Consider the following 22,336-nt stretch of genomic DNA (forward strand, 5'->3'; position numbering starts at 1 on the left):
TTCCCAGGCAGTTAACCCACTGTTCCTAGGCCGTCATTGAAAATAAGAATTTGTTCTTAACTGACTTGCCTGGTTAAATAAAGGTCAAATAAAATAAATGTAAAGAATAATAAAGTTTGACCTGGGCCCATAGGGCTCTGGTTAAAAGTTGTCCTCTGTGTAGGGAATAGGATGCCTTTTGGGACGTACAGTGTGACTTTCCAATGTTCACATTTCGCTAATATCAGCCTATTTGTAGTTTGGTTATATCATAATTATTTAGAGGTTGTTGTGTAGGGTATGCTCATGTGGCGAATGGTTACGTATTAAAGTGAAACAGTAGCCTTACTGGAGCCGGGATTTACCGTTTGTCTCAACACGCACAGGAGCCTAGCGTTGGACAGCGCCACCTCGCCTTTCTAGGGCGCCACCTCAATATCAACGTTAGCGGTCGTGCAGTAAGTAGCCTGTAACAATTTGTCTGTAACAAAACTATTGAGAACAACATAATAATGGTGCAAATTCTCACTATGATATAATTATTTTAGTTCACAAATTCCCAGGTTTTTCAGAAATCCTGTTTGGAAGATTCCTTGGAAGTTGTCGGAATTTTGCCACCCTTGGGCAAACTAAGTCAGAATCGTTGGAAGGTAGGGGGGCTGGGGCTTCCAGGTTTTTACTTGACAAGCTGTCTGGATGAGATTAAGAACCCTGCCTCCCCTACACGATCTGAGAGAGAATCACACAATGACGTCAAGTTGGTGAATGAATTGCAGCTAAGTAATATCTATAATGTATATCGACGGTATATAATCTCAACGAAAAGCTATATGCGAATGGATTTTGTAGTTTGCTTTTAGATTATACATCCCATCATCAACAAAGGCTCCCCTACTTTATATACAGATGTGACGCCCAGCTCAGCTCTCATCAAGGCAGCAGCAACCTGTAGTACGTCAGTCTTTGAGGCTACTTGTTCTTGTGTGTAGTCTGTAGTCTGTCTGGAAAACCCGCCTGCAGGCCTGCCTGCCTACCTGTCTCCTGGGTCTGAGTTGCCTTGCAGCACGAAGGGTTAAAAAGGGTTAAATGGAAATGGAAACCACCCAACATTTACCCAATTTCTCTCCCCTTCACCCCATGCCACCCATTTCGCCCCTCTCCCCTTTGCCAGCTGAATTCATTCGATACTTTTTTTGAAAGTCAGTCTTGCTCAGGGATATGCCTACCTAATGACGCAATGACGTCAATGCAGGTCAATAGCACACTGGCGAAGCGGACTGGCGGGCTGAGGCTACCGTGTGGCTGCGTGTGAACTAATTTAGTTGTCTCCCAATACACGGGAACGAGTCTCCGCGGTAAACCCGTTAGGTTGCATGGTATAGCCATTATAAGAAATATTGCCTATTGATAGGCTATCATTCCCTTCACACTAAACTTCGTTATTTGACTCAATTGCTGTGAGAGCTGGTTGTACCTGGTCGTCTAACACTGTGAATGGAGCGGGAGATAAGTCGATCTGCATCACAATATCACATGTTGCACGGATCATTCATACTTCCCTGCTCCCTAGTCATTCACATTTATTGCGGTGCGCATCGCATAGTCTATGATGATTAAAATTACCCCGATTTTTGGCGGGCTTCTTTCATCAGTTGGTTTTCGCGCTTAACTCGGTGTTCCCGTCCGCGCTCTGTTCCTGAATAAGAACAACACCAGATATGTTCGCCCCAGATAGAGAACTGAAACGACGCGCACGGCGTGACCCCTTTCGCCGTCCTGCTTTGGGCTCCGACCTAGAACTCTTTCCCTTTCTTTGTCTCAAAAAGCATCTCATTCAGACGAAGCCCTTTTGTAGACTACTCGAGCACAAACAGACAAGACTTCTCACACAGGTAAGCGCTTTCTTTTGTACCAGAGGGAATCGTGACTACCCCAGAGGTGCGGGAAGTTGTCTCTTTTAACCCTGGCAATCAGGGTAGCCTACTACACGCAGTTATGATGAGTGAGACTTTAGTTCAGCATAATCTTGAAGCATGCTATTTTATGTAGCCTTTGCACTGATATCCTACATGGACAGATGTTTTAGCCTAGGCTACAAAGCCTTATATCTGATGCATCTGAACACATGCATGTGCAAACCCTTATTGTTATCGTTTAGGCTATGATAACTAACACTGTGGCTATATGGACAGTGAATATGTTGTTCAGAGTTACTGTGAGTTCTGCACTTTGGGAGAGATCCGCAATAAACACTGTGAGTCGTAGACCGTGCGGGCTGAGCTAATGCGTAGGCGTATTCACGTGCCGGGGTTCCTCCGCTTAGCCCGCTACTCTGCTGGGATGCCTAGTAACAGAGAGCATGGCACATAGCCTATAGCTGTCCATGGCAGCTCCGCACACGGTGCATAATAGACAAAGCTGTAAAGTTGATTCAGGAGCTAAGAGGTATGCACTTTTTGTAGGCTACGCTACTACACTTTGATAATACGGCCAGTGAGCACTTGTTGTATATCCTGCTGATGCAAGTCATCCGAATTACATAGACGGGGTTATTTGACCGTTTAGTTTACCTTAGAAGTTGCGTAGGTCGGTCACAGATTATTTTGTTGACCCCCTTTGCCTTGTAGCGTGTGAAAAAAAAGTATTCGAGCAATTATTTAGCTAGACTGTATGCGTGTCCTAAAGGCAAATGAAAAGGACCTGTAAGTCTTGTTATGATGACAAAGAAACAACTAACTTGCAATTGGTCAATATAGGCTATAGGTCTACTCGCTTATGGACACGCATGAGATAATGAAGAAGACATACGCAGTAAACTATATGGTGCAGGAGCTCCGTTCAACGCAAAGCCTTTGCGCCGCTTAACTTCTCAGACCCATGGTCAGCGTCACCTTGTTGCTAATAACCACTGTCGGGCAGTAAGTTAGTGCGTCCCGCTTAACTTTTCAGAACCACGGACAGCGCTACGGTGCCGCCATTCTCACATCGGTTTTGACAAAGTGCTTTGTTTGCGCCGTTTTACCTTTTCAGCACCATGGACAGCGTCACCGTGCTAAGGGAGGTGAATTGAAATGGCTTTTAAAACCCATATAGGAACACAAACTGAAAAGTTGAACAACGTGTTATTAACTAGGCGTCACGTGGCTCCAACTGAAATGAACATTGAGTGTAGATAACTTCAGGAAGAAGGCAGATTTTTAAAAAACGCCAAAAAAAACGCCGTCTGGGATAACAATTTTCAACATAGGGCGTTTCCCAGATTTGAAGAAGAATAGCTAAACACACAAAAATGTGAGCTTAGCTATTTTAGGCAAAGGTTTGACTATACACCTGGGCTGGCGCATTGATAAGATCCTGTAAAAATAGATTTCTATGCAGTATACATCATTCAAAGAGTACAGTTCCTTAAGGGAGGAGCTAGCCTGCATAAATTGTTTTCTTTCTTCAGGGCTTTGTACCATAACTTTGGTGTCAATTGTGTGAGGAGGAGGGGTGGGAGACTGTATTCTTACAGCTGTCTCAGGTAAGAAAAATGCCCGTGTGTGTGTGTGTGTGCTGTGGTCCGTCGTCAGCTGGTTGCTTTGGATAACCAACAAGCAGGACACGTCACGCCCCCACCGTGCATTGTCTGGCATTTGGCGGGTGGCCGGGTCGGGCAGCGCTCACAGTCAGGGAATCACTGGTTCTTCAAAAACAAACTCTCCAGCTGACATTTTCATTAAACCGAGAGAAAGGTCCATTGCAACTAGCAGAAGTCCATTCTCCAGAAGGGGGATTGGAAGGAGAGGTCTCGGGCTGAGTGTGGCGACATCGTGCGGCGATCTCAGAGCGCTTCACTGATAGACCCGCTCGTTGATATTTGTTGCTGGTTCACTGATTGAAAGATTGCAGCTGCAGCAAAGACGGCTGAAAGACAGAGAGATGGAGGGATGGAAGAGATGAGGGAAGGGGGAAACTTCAAACAACATTACAGATGGCATAGAGTACTGTTCAACAGTTTAGAGAACAAAGGATAACTGTAAGAGTCGTTTATGATCATAAGGTTTCTAGTTAGGAATTACATTTCTATAGCTATCCAAAAGCCCCATCTCACCTCGCCCTTAGTGTCAGGGGCTGCCCTAACTTGCACTCCACAGCGGGGTAAACCTGCAGCATCAAGTGGACATACAGTATTGGCTTGTATTATAATAATACAAGCCAATACGCGATATAAATAGCATCTACCGCTGCGACAGGGGCAACCCTTTTTTTTAATCTGAGATGATTTTTCGCCAATCTCTGGGCAGACACACACACACACTGGTCTCGTGACTTTCCACGCGGGATGCTGGCAGGACGTCAGGATGAACCCGGGAGAGGAGAGTAAGGGAAGGAATTATAGGGGATGTAGATTGTAGAGAGAGGTGTGTGTGTGTGTGTTGGGGGGGGGGGGGGGGTATAAGGATACGAGAGAGACTATTTAGAGCGAGAGTGACTATTTATGTCTAGGGTGTGTGTATAGGTTGTATCCGTCGTATTGGTGTGCTTGCGCTGACGATGCAGTGGGTGAGCGAGTCTGGCGCGTGGGTACGGGCAGCGGCGAACAGAGGAGCCAGTTCACGTAGAGATCGCATTGTTATTCTCACTAGCTAGGCTATAATGTTTGCCTAGAAAATACACGGATGGGAACCAAGCCTCAAGACTACAGTTCATACCAATCCAGTAGACGAGAAAAGCGCATGATAAACAGTGGAGGGGGAGATTGAGAGAAGGAGATTCCAGAATTGTTCATTCATACTAAGGAGCTATATGAGACGCATAGGCTGTTTCCCCTACCATTTTATTCTCCAAACTAAAAGCAGCGTCTTTAATCAGGCGCTGTAGGCCATATCTGTAAAGTGGGGAGAATCTAAACGTGACGTCAATGCCTAGTAACTGACGCAGCCCCTCACAAAAATAATTACGGCTTTTATTCTCTCTGGTCAGCAAGCTTTTAATTATTCGTTGTTGTTTTTTTAAGCAAACCACTGGGATAACGTGGGGTTATCCCTATTGTGTGAAGGTACCTAATTCAATTTCGTATGTAGGCTATTTTGTGAATTGCCAACCAACCAACAGCTGCGTAGTGAATTGTTCAGCGAAAGTTGCATGGAGACACACGAGCGAGAAGGCTTCGAAGAGCTGAGCGAGAGAGCACGGCGCAGTCAAATATCGATGATAATAATAATATATGAAAAGAAAGCGTGAGAGGGATATTAGTGGAGTAAAGTACTGTGCTTTGAAATACGGGGAGGGGGCTCTTGTGCAGAGTTGGAGAGGCAAAATAATGTACATTACATGCACTACACGTAACGTCCCTGAGCGATGCCTTTGTGAGTGTTTTTTCCCCTTACTGCCACCTAAAAATAGCAGCAGGGTTTGATCGTGCGCCAGAAATAGACGGAGGGTATCACTTGTATAAAAAGGAAGGCGACCCTGAAAACTTGGACGTGCCATGATTTAGGCTATATTAACCATGGACTGAATATTTGGTCATATCCAATTTAATTTGCCTCTGTTTCTGTGAAACATGTTCATGTATGAATTCTAAATGCATTTGATTTTTCTTTCCCTCGTTTCAGCAAGTGGTCCCTGCTACGGTAAGTGATACTTTGCACGTGCAATGTTTTTTAATTCATTGTAGTTCCTCTGTGTGTCATTTTGGCATGTTCCGGTGCGTGTCTGCTGTCGTGTCTTGTCGTGCTTCCCATCACATTTAGCTCACAGTGCAGTAACATAAAAATGCATTCATTCCTGGTCTTGACTTGGATACATCGGCATGTTTTTGTAGTTTTTTGACAACATTCAAATTAAACCATGCACCTTTCTCTAAAGAAAGGGAATCGCCGCAATGGTAAATAAGTGAAAACTCCTTTGTTTGTTGGCGCTGTTGAGTCTCTTTTCACATCTCATTCCTCCCGCAAAAACCATAGGCTTGCAAGGGAAAACCCTTCTCTAATGAGCGCTAAATGGGCACTAATTTGTCCTTATTTTTTTGATTAAAAAAAGAGGAGGCATAAAGACAGGAATGGAGGAGGAAGAGGGGAGGGGGGTTGAAGAGGAAGAAAACGAGCACCTAGGAAAGGGAGAGCAGCAGTATCCCGAAACGTTGCACGTACTTGGGGGAAACCCGGTAGCTGTCCAACAGTAATGGTGCTGAAAATACATGGAATGGCACTGGGGAGCGTTCCGTGATTCACCAAACCATAGGCAAGCGCGTTTAGAGAGAACTGTCTTGAATATGACAATATTTTAAAAAAACAATATGATTTCAATGAATGATAGCCTGAAAACGTTTGCTCTTTCACGGAGAGTTATCGGAGGCTGAGTCCTTTACTTCAGGGGTAATACCTGAAACTACCGATTTCCCGCCTGCGTCGTTTGAACAGTTTTACCAGATGATGTACAGGCACAGACAGGGAGGCTATAGGCAGATAGACTTGGATTACCCTTCTGCCCACGTCATCCATTTCTATCGTCAGTGTATTTGGCTATACCGTATGCTATGATCGATTGTATTTATTTCTATGTAAAACCATCATCTGCATCATCCCCAGTCATTTTGTTCCTTTGCATAAAGCAATGTGAAAGTTTTCAATCACCATACGCGTTTCATTGCTGCTTTTCGGCTATGCTGCTTTTGAATCGGATATGGATGACTTCATGACAAGTACAACCTCGTTGGGAAGAGATGGGAGGCAGCGGTATTCTCTACGTGTACAAAACATTAGGAACACCTTCCTAATATTGAGTGGCACTCCCTTTTGACCTCAGAACATCCTAAATTCGTCGGGGCGTGGACTCTACAAGGTTTCGAAAGCGTTCCACAGGGATGCTGGCCCATGTTGACTACAATTTTCCCCACAGTTGTGTCAAGTTGGCTGGATGTCCTTTGGGTGGTGGACCATTCTTGATACACATGGGAAACTGTTCAGCGTGAAAAACCCAGCAGCGTTGCAATTCTTGACGCACTCAAATCAGTGCGCCTGGTACCTACTACCAGACGCTGTTCAAAGGCACTTAAATATTTTGTCTTGCCCATTCACCTTTTGAATGGCACACATACACAATCCATGTCTCAGTTGTCTCAACGCTTAATAAGCATTCTTTAACCTGTCTCCTCCCCTTCATCTACACTGATTGAAGTGGACTTAACAAGTGACATCAATAAGGGATCATAGCTTTCACCTGGATTCACCTGGTCAGACTGTCATAGAGCGAGCACGTGTTCCTAATGTTTTGTGTGTGTGTGGGGGGGGTTGGGTCTATATCGATGGTTCCACAACAAGATATTGTGCTGCCAAATGGGCAAGGAATCACCCATCCAATTACGATTGTGTCATCCCTCTGAGCACAGACATCAGTTCAACGTATAGTTTTGATTTACATTTGGTTGAGTTGTCAACTAACGTGAATTCAACGTCAAATCAACAAACAATTTCATCATGACATTGGATTTAGGTTAGAAGTTGGGTGAAAAAAAGACGAAATGCCCTTACATTGACGATTTATTGAAAATCCAATTACTTTTCCACGTTAATTAAACGTCATCACATAGATTATCTGTGTTGAAATGACGTGGAAACAACGTTGATTCAACCAGTTTTTGCCCAGTGGGATGTCGAGGCAATCAGAGCCAATTTAGTGATAATGTATAAAATAAAGTAAGCGAAGACTCGCATGTCAAAATGTCGAATCGGATTCAAACAACGCTCGTATCTGCCTGCAGTTTCGTTCACGCCACACAATAATCATGCTCACTCACTCATAGCTACAGTCCTCGCACGACTTTTGTCCACAAGTCTATATATAGCGTTCTTTTCGCCGCGGGAGAAGAGTTGCAGTACACGACATCCACGTTGTCATGAAAAATAAATCTTCAATGGCTGGCTCGTGTTGTGATAGACTGTGGAACCATTCACCTGCTATATTACCTCCACCTTTCAAAAAAACTCCGCTTTTTAGCCTTCCTTTTGCCAAACGAAGCACCAGATAGGGCCAGATCTCCTTCCCTCAATAATTAAATGCCGGGGCCGTGTAATTTCAGTGGAAACAACACGGATTCTTGAGTCGTGACTGCTAAAGTGAGTAATGCGCGCGTTGGCTGCGTCAGGAGAGGCAGTCACTGTGCAGTGCAGTGTAGACTGAAGGAGGGGAGGGGGGGGGGTGGCTCGTGACTGACTGTAGAGACGGTCGCAAATGAAAAGACCACCCAATAAAAATCCACAACAGGGCGACAAATGGGGATTGGGAAACGTTTTTTTAAAAATACATTTGCATTGCTGTCCCCCTGAATACTACTTCGTTCCTTTACCTTGCTTTACTGATCCTGGCACCAACTTGAATGCAGGAGAAGAGTTACAAGGATATTGGGGAGGGAAGGAGAAGGAGGGGGGGTGGGGTTGGTTTGGGATAAAAACGAGACACATATTGAGGAGGGAGGATCCAGATATAGCTCGTGAACCCGACCTCCTACTCGGTACAGTAACTTGTCCAGTTCCAAGGGGGGAGTAGGTATACCGGGCCTCCTGTGGTATTTCTCTCTCCAAAACAATGATGGGGTCTAAAAGCACTGACTAAATAACCTCAAGGGTAAGTAGACTTCTACTATTCTGTAGCTTTTTTGTAGCTTTTTTTGAAGTTTATTAAAGGTTGTTTAACTACTGGTGTGTGCAGAGTTTGATAATTGGACTGGGTGACTATTGTTGTCATTGACTTGTTATCACTATCACTCTAGTGTTTTGTTCCGACTCCTGCTAATGCTACTGTGTCGGTGCCTTTTAATTGTCGTTCTGCATTGCATTTATTGCAATATATTGCGCTGTAATTCGGAATCTTTGACACGTGGCACTTTGACAACAAGTGTGTTCCGAGACCCCCGTGTCGTCACTATTGGTGGTATCCTCCAGTGAACTCTCGCTGGTCATGCAATAGAATCGCTTCAGATGCTTGTCATGTTGTTGTTATCGCGTGGACGAGGCACCGCGCTTTCCCACGATTGGTTTACATGCGTTCAGGAGTAGTATTTATATTAGCGTTTCAAAATGGTTCATGTCCAGCCTATATACAATTGTATTAACATGACGGGTTGTAATGCAGTAAGGATTTAACCAGCGAACCTGTTGTCGTTTATTCTTTCGTTATTTTAATCTCAATAGAATTCATTGTGATCCGATATGTGTATCTCCCACATGCATAGCCGTAGCCAAGCTGCAATACATGCACAACTCAAGAATCAATCAATCGATATAATAAATCCACCCAAATGTTCTGTGCACATAACCCTATTCGCTCGCATTTATCAAGTCACTTTTGCCAGCTAGAACACAATTTGGTTTCCCTTTATTTCTTTTTTTTTCTTCAAAAAGGGGGGCCCCTATATGAGCAAGAATACGGATTGGTCGATGACGAGTTTTCGTTTGCTCCAATAAGGTCCCTCGCTGCTCTATATTTATTGCTGGCAGATTACTGCTTGCTCCCGCCTTACCCAGACGGTTCGAGCGGTTAGAGCGAGCTAGTTCTCCAGGAGACTTCATGAACGAGGAGAATAGGTTTTTGTATATATGTATACATATCTATAGAACCATAATAACAACTAAAACAGTGCTGCTTTCCGATGCTCGGAGCCTAAATGACCACACTGTCTTAAACATTTGTGCATTTAGACCAAATTATATTCGAAAGAGAGAGGGAGTAGGAAGAATTTCGAGGGGAGGTCGGGGAGAAATTCAACTACAGAGAAGCAATGCGATTTAGGACCATGGACAGCGGTAGAAAGCAGTAGTGTTGGCATTCGTATGTAGCTTCGCTTGGAAACCCTATTTCTCGCCTCGTAGTGTGTGACTGAGTTGGAGACACACAATTGCCTCGGGTTGCCGATGGCTGAATGGACCCAATCCGGGATTGGCGATGGAAGCGGTCTTTCTTGATGTCACTTTCTTAAGCCTCATGGACTCTCGACAGGACGTAGAGGCAGAAGCCGATCAGTCCTTCGCGAATCTTTTTGCGGTCTGGGCTTGCTGTACATAACTAACAAGCTGGGAAGCCCTTACCCCAAAAAGCATTTGCGGAGGGCGCATTCGCCGAGTCACATCGCAAAACGTCTTGCAAGAACGCTTCGTGGATATTTTTATTTATTTTAAATCCTCTTGCTTTTTCACATGATCATTTTACTACAATTATTATTCATACTATTTTCATACTTCTTTTTATTCAGATTTTGTATCGATATAATTGTTAAGTGCTAATTGTAATTTATTTTGTATGTGTTTGTATCGTTAGCCTTAGGTCCCATTTCTAAACTTTGGTATGTCTCACAACCCCGGGGATACTTAAAAGATTTCTCAGCTCCAGAGTTTCCGAAAATGTTTTGGACTCAACTTGGAGTAATGTGATACCAATCAGTCCATATAGCGCCCCACCCACCAAATCCACAAGATCGGTGCATAGTCCCCTCAGCATTACACAGAACGCCCTGCTGATGAATAAATCTGGGACCCAAATGGTACCCTATTCCCTATATAGTGTACTATTATTGCATTATATAGGTAATAGGATATCATTTGAGACGCAGAATAAGTCTAAACAAAGGGACACCCTTGGAATGAACAAGTTGCACGTGGGGAAACAGAGTGATTCCATTCAGAGACGGTGGGAGGATGGAAGGGGAGAATGAGAATGAGGAGGAGGGGTGTGGGAACTTGGACCTCTCTGCCCTGCGTGCACTTGGGAAATACAATATTTATTTATATGTTCCAATCTCCAAATAGTTAAGTGTGGCGGGAATTGAACACGCACACACACACACACACTTGAATATATGAGACATGACCATGCAGCGAGAGCGTGTGAATGTGTGAGAGAGAGAACGAGCCGTGCTGTGTGTGCGGCCGTTCTCCAAGACAAGCAGAAAGACTGAAATGCTTTATTCAGCCTGCTGTCTCTTTCTCTTTCTTCCTTTCTCTTTATCGCTCTTCCTTTCTCTTTCTCTCTCTCTCACGCGCACACACGCACACGTTTTTCTCCCTAATGTTATGATATAGCCTATTCACCCTCGAGCATCGCCCACCATTACCCCTTTCATCAAACTTAAAGCATAGAGCATATATAAGCATATATTTGGCCCACGTAAGAGAGAGAAAAAAGTTGATTGGGAACAATAATTTGATCAGTTGACGAACTCCGACATATTCCTCGAGTTTGTTTCCAAAAGCATGGAGTGTCGTTCGTGTCCATCACGCTTGTGCAAAAACCATGAAAACAGAACTCCCAGTTTTTGACTCCTTGTCCAGTTCGATAGAATAAAATAGTGCAGTGATGACACAATTAGATTTACACCCGAAAAGCAAAGTTAAAAAGCATAGCTATACCGGTAGCTTAATGATACTATGTTGCACTATACTACAGTCAGTGAACAGTGGGACAGTGAAGCTTTTTGTATTCTTCCGGCTATGAACTCTAGTACTTTTTATTTGAAGTGGTACAATGACTATAAGGATGAAGTATCAGCTATGATTTGAGGGAATTTCTATCCATAAAGGGTGAACCGTTTAGAAATTACAGCACTTTTTTGTGCATAGTCCCCCCATTTTAGGGGACCAAAAGTATTTGGACAAATTTACTACATGTGCCTACATGTGTATTAAATAATTCAAAAGTTTCGTATTTGGTCCAATATTCCTAGGACGCAATGATTACATCAAGCTGTCACTCAATTTGTTGGATGCATTTGCAGTTTTTTGGGTGTTTCAGATTATGTTGTGCCCAATAGAAATGAATGGTAAATAATGTATTGTGACATTTTGCAGTCATTTTTATTACAAATAAGAATGGAATATGTTTGTAAACACTATGATGCTACTATGATTACTGATAGTCCCGAATGAATAAAAGTGACTGCAAAATGACACAATACATGATTTACCATTCATTTCTACTGGGCACAAAATTATCTGAAACACCACCAAAACAAACAGCAAATGCATCCAACAAGTGTGTAGAGTCACAAGCTTGGTGTAATCATTACGTGCTAGGAATAAGGGACCAAATACTAAACGTTTGACTACCTTAATACACATATAAGTGAATTTGTCCTAATACTTTTGGTGCCCTATAATGGGGGGCTATGGAAAAACGTACTATAATTTCGAACTAAAAATACCTTCAAATTAAAGCTAACAGTCTGCACTGTTTGATTTCAAATCCAAACTTTTGGAGTATAGAGACAAAATAAGAAAAATGCTTCACTGTCCCAATAATTACGGAGACTACTGTATATTGTCCCTGAGTTTAGGGTATACCCGGCCATTAGCATCAGTGCAACCGTTTCAGGGGCATTTACATGAATGTGGGAATAGTATTTGCTTCTTAAATGAAATACATTTGTCTACTAATCCCTACAGTCAGGTGTTTGCAATAGCATTGCAATCCTGGGTATAACTGCTCACTTACGGTGACCGCTGGCGTAAATGTTGGTCACGTGGACATAGTTGCTATTCAAAGTGAGAAAAATCGATAATCAAAAGAATAAATCAAATAAAAACAAACGATTAAAACCACGATGAGGGCCCTGTTATAGGCTGCCCATAGAAATATAACGTATCAGTGATTTTGCCAGGAAAGAAAATGTAAATATATGTATGTGTGTGTGTGTGTTTTATTGTCACATACACGAATGTAAAGTGACTGTGGTAAACATTGTGCGTGCAGTTCGCTTAGGCTACAGAAGTCATTGCGGTCTACTTCTCCTCTCGAGGTGAATGACATATCTCCTTGGCTTTATCAATTGACAAGCATTTCTGACCTATAGCGACATGCATACAAACTCAGCTGAAGCTTAGAGTGTAACATTCCAATATATAAGATGTGGGATTTCCACCCTGTGATTATCTCTGGAGATCAAAGGTTGTTTTACTATGTTTTGTTTTGCTATGTAAATAAAGGCGGGTTAACTCAAAATAATGATACAGACAGCAGAATTGTTTCGTGTAGGGGAGTCCCAACTTGCATAACCTTTACACCCGCGTAACTTTTAAGCACCATGGACAGTGTCATTTCGCTGCGACGTTAGCAAAGTGCACTCCACTCCGTCCCTTCAACTTTTCAGCACCACGGACAGCGTCACGGGCCTTTGTTATTGATCAGCCCGATTTCAGTGGCGTCACACTCGGTCACTCTGCAGCTCAAGTTAGTCAAGTCTCTAAATAATCATCATCAATTAAGGTTCATGTCACCTTTTGGCACTCAGGTTGAGGAGACAGCTGACAATTCACTAATGCTGTAAAAACCCTCAACACCCCGTGACTAAAGAGTAACAAGTAGCGATAGGCCTATAGTAGAAAGCAGCATACAATGGTTAAAACTTGACAGTGGAGACAAAATCAGTTTTACATGGTATTGTATGGGTGCTGTAACGTGCATTTCCGATAAGTAAAACCACCTATTGCTTGTTTTTGTATTTGGACACAACTGCATGCAATAAATGCCAATGCCATAGCCCAAATATAGATGTCTTGTTTTGTCGTTTTTTTTGTTGTTGCGTGGTGCAGTATGGATGGACAAAGCCTAGGCCTAACTATGCATACTTTTATTCTCTAACAATTGTTAAAAGGTGTCTCGGAAGAGATTCGAACTAGATGTGGGCAAACGACAAGGCTACGGTTTCATGTTTTAAAACCTTTCCAGTCAGTCATTTGAATTAGTGTGATTTGAGGATGTTTCAGTGGGCGCCGGTGACGTAGGGTCTTCATTCCCTCTCCATATCTTTTCGAAGACTCTGTATTTGTGCGCACGGGACGCCCCTCTTCCACCCAATTATGTAGTACACTTTTAATGGCAATGCTCTATCAATCTTACAGACATAATGATACCTCTGTCTTTTTTGTTTTCTGCAGGTGAGGGAAGAAGTAGTCACGATAACTTGACCGTGAAGGGCTCGAGCGCCATGTGACATCCTGGCCAGAAACGTCGACTGGATTGAGATTTCATCATCTCCATTGAGAAAGGGAGCCGGCCTATCACCCGTGGACCACTAAAATCACCACCTCTTGGTCCTTCCTCTCTCGTGTTCAGCGCAAGGTAATTGTTAACCCGAGAGTGTTAACAGAGGCTCCTGGAAAGATGACGTCAAACAAAAATCACTTCCCTTTGAAATTGCTTTTTTTTTTTTGGGTCGGGCATTTTCACCGCTGCGCACGTGAGCAGAAGTTGACCGCCCATTAATTTGGCATCGAGATGGCCAATCATTGCAGTCCTTTGTTAGAAACATACTTTATAGATTTAACAGACGTCAATGCAACAAAGACACTTGTTTTTGTCGAGGTTTGACCTCTTCCTGTGCATGTGTGAGGGGTCGGCAATATATGCCTCATTTTACTGGTCTGTAGGCATGTGTAAGCCTATTTATAGTTCCCATATAGGCCTGTCTGACCCTACTTAAAACAAAATAATAATAGTGTTTTGGTGGGTTGATTTTTGTCGTGTGTTAGTACTGTGTTCTACATCATGGAAACAAAACAAAACACATATTCTATATATCTCTCTATCTACCACACAACGTTTATGGGCCAATTGCATTACATGTTTATTCAGTTAGTGAATATCACTGAAAATAAGAAGGACATGTATTGAGTCATGAGAAGGAGGGCCAATGAGGGGATGCATGAGGGGTGCAGGGTGAAGTTGCTCCTAGACACTGGTCTTGGGTCAGTCGTGCATCCCCCCCCCCCCCCCCACGGGCCCTAGATCTTCACAGAGGGGAAACGTCAGTCTCGAAATGATATCTTGGAACCTACACACTTTGATTGACATGTATGAAAACTGTATTTCTGAAGAGTTTGCAACGTTTTTTAAAGTGCGTTTCTCTGACGGCTTGCCATTAGCAGTGTAGGATGTCTGAACCCAGAGATAACGCGAAGGAGAGGAGAGGTGGAGCTGTGGGCTTTGTTAAGGAATAGCAAGTCTATGGTGGAGCAACAGTTGCGCCAAAATAATAGTCGTGGGTTTGCCTCCCAAATACCACCATATTCCCTATTACTTTTTGACCAGGGCCCATAGGGCTCTATGGGGAATTGTGCACCATTTGGGATACACAATTTGATAACTGGTTATGATCATAAATCCAGATTGAAATCTGGTCAAAACTTTGGTCAATCAAGCACTTCTATAGTCAGACTTATTGACCTGCATAGAGGACTAAATTCAGTAGAATACAGTGTAGTTCACCAAATACAGTGCACATGTAGTTACGTGTAAAGGTGTGGAAAATGGTGACCATGCAACTCCCGTCTTTGTTCAGAGCGTGACAAGCAGAACTCTTCAACGTTCAGACTTCTTTGGGGAATTCACTTCATTTTGAACACTTGTCTCCAGATGTTTCCCCGAAAGCAAAACTGTTGCTATGACGTCTTTTACGGTCAGATTCTATGCTGGTTGTAAAATTATTTTGTAAGTGTATTTTTAGCAACCAGAAAAATACACATTTTTATGCTTGTATTCTGATTATCTGACTAGATATCAACCAACATATGAAGTCTTTCCTATGAAGCCTTGATTTCGTCATGAAAAGTCTTTACCTGTTTGTAACAGAGACCTGTTTGTTGTAATCTGGTTTATATAACGTCTTCTCAACCAGACAACCAGTTTACAACAAGAAAACAACGTTATCAAGACGTCATGTGTCAAATTATGCCCACTGGGTTTGTTCATTTATGACTACTAAGGTTTAGGTCTCAAAGACTGTTACATGTTTGTGGTAAAACCTCTGGGCTGGGCTTATCAAGGTGTGTCCCTCAAATCTACCAGTTAATAGTGAGATTTGTATGACTGGTACAGTATTTGTTATTCAGGATGCATTTTCCTATTGTCTCTGTGAGAGATATGTGACGTTAGGAAGCAGTATGTATGGGTTTAGGAAACAGTCAGGTTGAACAATGCCTTCTTGAGCTTCCTGTTATTACGAAAAGCACAAACCATTCAAGGATATTTAGAACGTTCAACCTTTGTCACTGATTCAGTGTGTTCATTGTACAAGAGAGATGAATAGGGCCTATCAAATGCAAAAGAAATGAAATGTGCACACAATCAAAAACTTCCACTCACAAAAATGATGCCTCCATTTTGTTTTAGCCTAAACTACAATAGACCAGAACTTGTAACAAAACCAATTGCTAAAAATACTCTTGAATGAATCAGTCATTTGATATATTGTTGCATTTTCCATCTAGGACATAAAGGACCTCTTTCTATATTCAATACAACCATATAGGTCACAACATCTTAGAAATACCTGTTTTTGTCCTCCAGATGCCTGATTTGTTAGCCAAAAGGGGTGAGGTGACTGTCTAGCCATCTAAACAGAGATAAGAATGGGGACCTCTCCTCTTGAATGGAAGAACGTCATCACTCAGTTCTGTCGTGACTCGTATCATTACACAGCTTCTTCTTCTATTTTTCCCTCATTCCAAATGTCTTTGTTTATTTTTAGGGGAAACGTGTTCTGCTCACATGAACATAAGGTATGCATACGTACATGTAGGTGCGCACGAACTCACTCACTCACTCACTCACTCACTCACTCACTCACTCACTCACTCACTCACTTACTCACTCCCGCACTCACGCACTCACTCACTCACGCACTCACTCACGCACTCATGCACTCACTCACTCACGCACTCACTCACTCACTCACTCACTCACTCACTCACTCACACACACACACACACACACACACACACACACTGTAGCTGGGCTTTAATACACAAAGGACTACACAGCCTCTGTGCTGTGGGCCACACAGATATTTAGTAGAGTCAACGGCTTTAGGTCCTGTTCTTTGTGGTTGTAATTATTGTAGTTTAATACCAGTCTCATTAATGAGAAGAACTCAACCCTTGTAAGATGATAGTCACTTGTGTCCATTTATTTGTAAAGGATGTTGTATTGTGTGTGTGTGTGTGTGTGTGGGGGGGGGGGGGGGGTTCAGAGGCCGATTAATGTCTAGCAAGTGAATGCTTTTTTTCAGGAGATGGTTACATATTGCATACTTGTGAAGCCAATCAGCGTTTGAATGGAATGGACCACTTTTGGACAGGAGAGAACAGTGGGGCTTCCTCTTAACACATGATGGAGACCTGTTAACTTCTCAGTTAAGCTATAGTTAAAGTTCCCTTGAATACAAAAGAGCACAGTGGGGTATAGACTGGACAGGAGGGTATTCTACCTCTAAACAGGTACAATCAACAGGTAGTGCCAAGACAAAATTGTCCTCAAACTAGTTTTCTTTCCAAGCCGCAGGACACTGAATGGACATCCATCTACTCATTGATTGTGATTTGCCCAAGGCTCCAAGACGCGATTTTTTTTTAATGTCCATATTAGTCAATGACCCATCTCTTTTGACTTGAGTGGTGTTGAACCTCAAATAGTTCCTCACTTCCTCTTTAGGCCTTCCTGGATTTATTTCTAGAGATTCTCTCAGTGGGGAGTGGCTGCACCTGAGACAGTCGGTGTCCATCGTCATGTGGTGCTGATTTTTGGGATGCCGATTCCGTCGCTGTCCGCTCGAGCGGTGCTGAATCTTTAATACCCCTGTTTGCGTGTCATTTTTGTTGTTGTTGTTGCCATCAGACCTTTTACTTAGTCACATCAGCCCGTGGCCCTATAGACACAATGAACTTTTTATGATATACGTACTATGACTGGTGATGAGGGCTGTCTTCTAGTCAGAAGTTCATGCTCCTTTCCATGTCTGTCTTATGCTGAGCTGAGGCAATGGCCTCTCTATTTTGCAAACTGTTCCTCTTTAAGGTTGTGTGTAGGGGTCGTTCACATTCACTGTTAACGTTCATATTCATGTGCATGTTCACTCATGATTATCGCTAGTGTCATGACGATGTTCATTGTACTGTGAGTGTGTACATTGACAGTAATGAACCAACACTATTCTGTCATGAGCCTGGTGTTATATCTTACAGGCAGAATTAGAGCTGGCCACAACTTGTTTCTCTCTGTCTTTCTCTGACTGTTTTCTCTCATTTCCCTTCCTCTCTTCTTTTCTGTACTTCTCTCTCTCTCTCTCTCTCTCTTTCAATCTCTTTCTGTCTCTCGCTCTTTCTTTTTCAAGTTCATCAGTCGTATGTACAGTTGTGGCCAAAAGTTTTGAGAATGATACAAGTATTAATATTCACAAAGTCTGTTGCCTCAGTTTGTATGATGGCAATTTGCATATACTCCAGAATGTTATGAAGAGTGATCAGATGAATTGCAGTTAATTCCAAAGTCCCTCTTTGCCATGCAAATTAACTGAATCCCCCCAAAAACATTTCCACTGAATTTCAGCCCTGCCATAAAAGGACCAGCTGACATCATGTCAGTTATTCTCTCGTTAACACAGGTGTGAGTGTTGACGAGGACAAGGCTGGAGATCTCTGTCATACTGATTGAGTTCGAATAACAGATTGCAAGCTTCAAAAGGAGGGTGGTGCTTGGAATCATTGTTCTTCCTCTGTCAACCATGGTTACCTGCAAGGAAACACGTGCCGTCATCATTACTTTACACAAAAAGGGCTTCACAGGCAAGGATATTGCTGCCAGTAAGATTGCACCTAAATCAACCATTTATCGGATCATCAAGAACTTCAAGGAGAGTGGTTCAATTGTTGTGAAGAAGGCTTCAGGGCACCCAAGAAAGTCCAGCAAGCGCTAGGACCGTCTCCTAAAGTTGATTCAGCTGTGGGATCAGGGCACCACCACTACAGGGCTTGCTCTCAGGAATGGCAGCAGGCAGGTGTGAGTGCATCTGCACGCACAGTGAGGCGAAGACTTTTGGAGGATGGCCTGGTGTCAAGAAGGGCAGCAAAGAAGCCACTTCTCTCCAGGAAAAACATCAGGGACAGACTGATATTCTGCCAAAGGTACAGGGTTTGGACTGCTGAGGACTGGGGTAAAGTCATTTTCTCTGATGAATCCCCTTTTCGATTGTTTGGGGCATCCGGAAAAAAGTCCTGTGTCATGCCAACAGTAAAGCATCCGGAGACCATTCATGTGTGGGGTTGCTTCTCAGTCAAGGGAATGGGCTCACTCACAATTTTGCCTAAGAACACAGCCATGAATAAAGAATGGTACCAACACATCCTCCTTTTCCAGCATGATGGAGCACATTGCCATAAGGCATAAGTGATAACTAAGTGGCTTGGGGAACAAAACATTGATATTTTGGGTCCATGGCCAGGAAACGTCCCAGACCTTAATCCCATTGAGAACTTGTGGTCAATCCTCAAGAGGCGTGTGGACAAACAAAACCCCACAAATTCTGACAAACTCCAAGCATTGATCATGCAAGAATGGGCTGCAATCAGAAGTTAATTGACAGCATGCCAGGGCGGATTGCATAGGTCTTGAAAAAGAAAGGTCAACACTGCAAATATTGACTCTTTGCATCAACTTCACGTAATTGTCAATAAAAGCCTTTGACACTTATGAAATGCTTGAAATTATACTTCAAAAATATCTAAAGACACTGAAGCAGCAAACTTTCTGGAAATTAATATTTGTGTCATTCTCACATCTTTTGGCCACGACTATACAGAATACACATGGTGTACACTGTCCAACGAAATGCCGGTTCCTTTTCAACAATGCAACAATAATAATACATAATAAAAGATAAGAATACTAACATAAAGTAAATGGCTCAGTAGAATATAATAAACGTTTTAGCTTGCGTATAATACAGGAAGAAACCATTTAGTCCAATATTTACACATGTATCAGGGAAGGGGGGATTGAGGGGCAAGTGTTTAATTAAATTGTGCAGTATTAGTAATAGTATATAAGAGTCTTGTAGCAGCAGTTGTGATGTTTGTGCGTGTAGCATGAAAGTGTGTGTGTGTGGGCGTGAGTGAATGAGTGAGCGCATGTGTGCTAAGGTGTGGAGAACCAAAGCATGCGGTCAGTCCAGTTCAAGTGTTCAGCAGTCTGATGTCTTGTAGATACCAACAGGGCTCAGGGACAGTTTCTATCAGACCTCATGCTCTGATACAGTCTGATGGCTTGTAGATAGAAACTGTCCCTGAGCCTGTTGGTATCAGACCTCATGCTCTGATACAGTCTGATGGCTTGTAGATAGAAACTGTCCCTGAGCCTGTTGGTATCAGACCTCATGCTCTGATACAGTCTGATGTCTTGTAGGTAGAAACTGTCTCTGAGTCTGCTGTTGTTCTGTCTTCTTTTCTTCTCCTCTCTCCCCCTTTTCTTTCTCCTTCTCATTCTGTCTCCCATTCTCTCTTCATCTTTCACACTTTCCCCCTCTTTCTCTTTTTCTTTCCTATTGCCAGGGCCTTCCTGACTGTGTGACAGAGGTAGTCCTGAGTGACGCCGTGAATGACTCTACGATGCCTTACTGCCCCCCCCCCCCCACACCTCTTCCCGGCTGCTTCTGATTAAGGTATCTTCACTTCACATTTCAAAGACTTACAAAAAGTCCCAAAAAATTAAGCCCTTTCCCTCAAATGTTGCTGTTCTGAAACAGACAAATAGGAGGGATGTATTTTGCAGAAGGAGGGTTATTGGTACTGTTCCATACCATGTATTTAGCAGAAGGAGGGTTATTGGTACTGTTCCATACCATGTATTTAGCAGAAGGAGGGTTATTGGTACTGTTCCATACCATGTATTTAGCAGAAGGAGGGTTATTGGTACTGTTCCATACCATGTATTTAGCAGAAGGAGCGTTATTTGTACTGTTCCGTACCTTGGAACTTAACGTATCTTAGATGATGCCCCAGTGTAGGTTCCAATCGTTTTGCAATACAACTGTGCTCGCTGCTATCAGTGAAAAGGTTCCACCCCAAAAAAGATCCCTGTTTCTAGTACTCTTATAATGCAGCACGGCGGCTCGGACTATTACTGTTACACTTGCGGTGTTGGCGAAGCTACTGTGAAAATACAGTTTACCAAGCTACCGTTTACTTCACACTGACAGAAGTTAAGCTACACTGAAGCCACATTTAAGAAAACATATATTTTACTTAACTCAAGTTACTTTGGGAAAATAGTTCACGACATCCACACTGCTTCTTGGAAAAGGATCATATTTGAATCTGAAACGTCATGGAGTACAAATTGCAAGGGCAGATCACTATGAGGTCATACGTTAACAGAATGTGCCTATTAAACACAAAAACTATTTTCATGGGAGAATTGGGAAGGTCTGATGCTGAAAAAGAAAGGAAATTCTTGCCTACTTCAGTCCTATTTTCTTTAAAAAAAGTTAAGTTAATAACTACTGAAAACAATACCAAAAGTTGAATTTAGTTAATGAACTACCACCAAGCTACTGCAAAATGCAGTTAGTAGTTCACTACTCCTCCACACTGTACACTTGTCACCTGGTTGAGTGAGTGTGAAAGCACTCAATCATGATCCACTTCCTGTGTGTGCCCAGCCTCTACTGAACCTGTGATAGACTGAAAGATGGGACTACCTGAGGTGTATTAGTTAGTCTTACACTGTAGCAAAACGTTTTTTTTTTCAACGGGAACGTTTTTGCAATAAAAACAAACGTTTTCAGCTTAGGTTCCATTTGGTTCCTTGTGAATACACCCTTGGATTCTTCCAAATAGCAACAGCTCATTTTTGTTTTCTGTCGCAGACAGTTAGGAGCTAAAAGGAAGACGTCACGGTGTTTCACATTATCCATGCATATGCTAGGGTGGTTGATAGTTGGTTTAGTGGAAAGTGAGTTCTAGGTCAAACTAAAACACGGGGCACTTTTCTGTACCAGGCTGGCAGATGCCATTCACCCAGCCTTCCCCTCCATCTCTCCCTTTCTCTCTCACATCTCTGACGGAAGGAGAGGTGCCCGTCGTTCTAAGGCGGTTATGGAAAATGGGGCAGGCTGAGGGATGACTCAGCCTCCTGGAGGGGGGGGGGTTAACTCTAACCCTCTATGGAGCCTCTGACATAGATGGATCTGACACACACTCACACGTGGACACAGAAGTGAACGTCTTGACTTTCACACACACACACACGCAGGCTCAGGAACTTACATATGCCGGGCATACGCACATTCATTTGTAAGTTCTCAGTTATGCCGACGGCCCTTATGTTCGCACACGATGACTCACTCTATCACTCACACACTTTCTCTCTCTTGGACACACACACACACACACACACACACACACACACACACACACACACACACACACACACACACACACACACACACACACACACACACACACACTATGAGGTTCAAAACAGAACATATTTATCCATTCTGATTTGAGTATAGTTTAACTATTCATCGCTGCAGAAATACATTTTTAGCAAA

At 42.9% G+C, this 22,336-nt stretch overlaps 1 long non-coding RNA gene across 2 annotated transcripts; it reads left to right on the plus strand.

Annotated features, from left to right (window-relative positions):
* The first annotated feature begins 1,189 nt into the window (after positions 1-1,189).
* LOC109867770 (uncharacterized) lies at positions 1,190-21,904 on the plus strand. 2 transcript variants are annotated; one of them, XR_002251851.2, is made up of 5 exons: positions 1,190-1,871; positions 3,428-3,502; positions 5,580-5,597; positions 13,890-14,073; positions 20,334-21,904. It is a non-coding gene; the product is annotated as an uncharacterized LOC109867770 (long non-coding RNA). The 2 variants fall into 2 exon arrangements; XR_004204755.1 differs by lacking the exons at positions 1,190-1,871; positions 3,428-3,502; positions 5,580-5,597 and adding an exon at positions 8,201-8,589.
* Positions 21,905-22,336: the final 432 nt, after the last annotated feature.

This window comes from Oncorhynchus kisutch, linkage group LG22 (assembly GCF_002021735.2).
Source record: "Oncorhynchus kisutch isolate 150728-3 linkage group LG22, Okis_V2, whole genome shotgun sequence".
Classification (NCBI taxonomy): domain Eukaryota; kingdom Metazoa; phylum Chordata; class Actinopteri; order Salmoniformes; family Salmonidae; genus Oncorhynchus; species Oncorhynchus kisutch.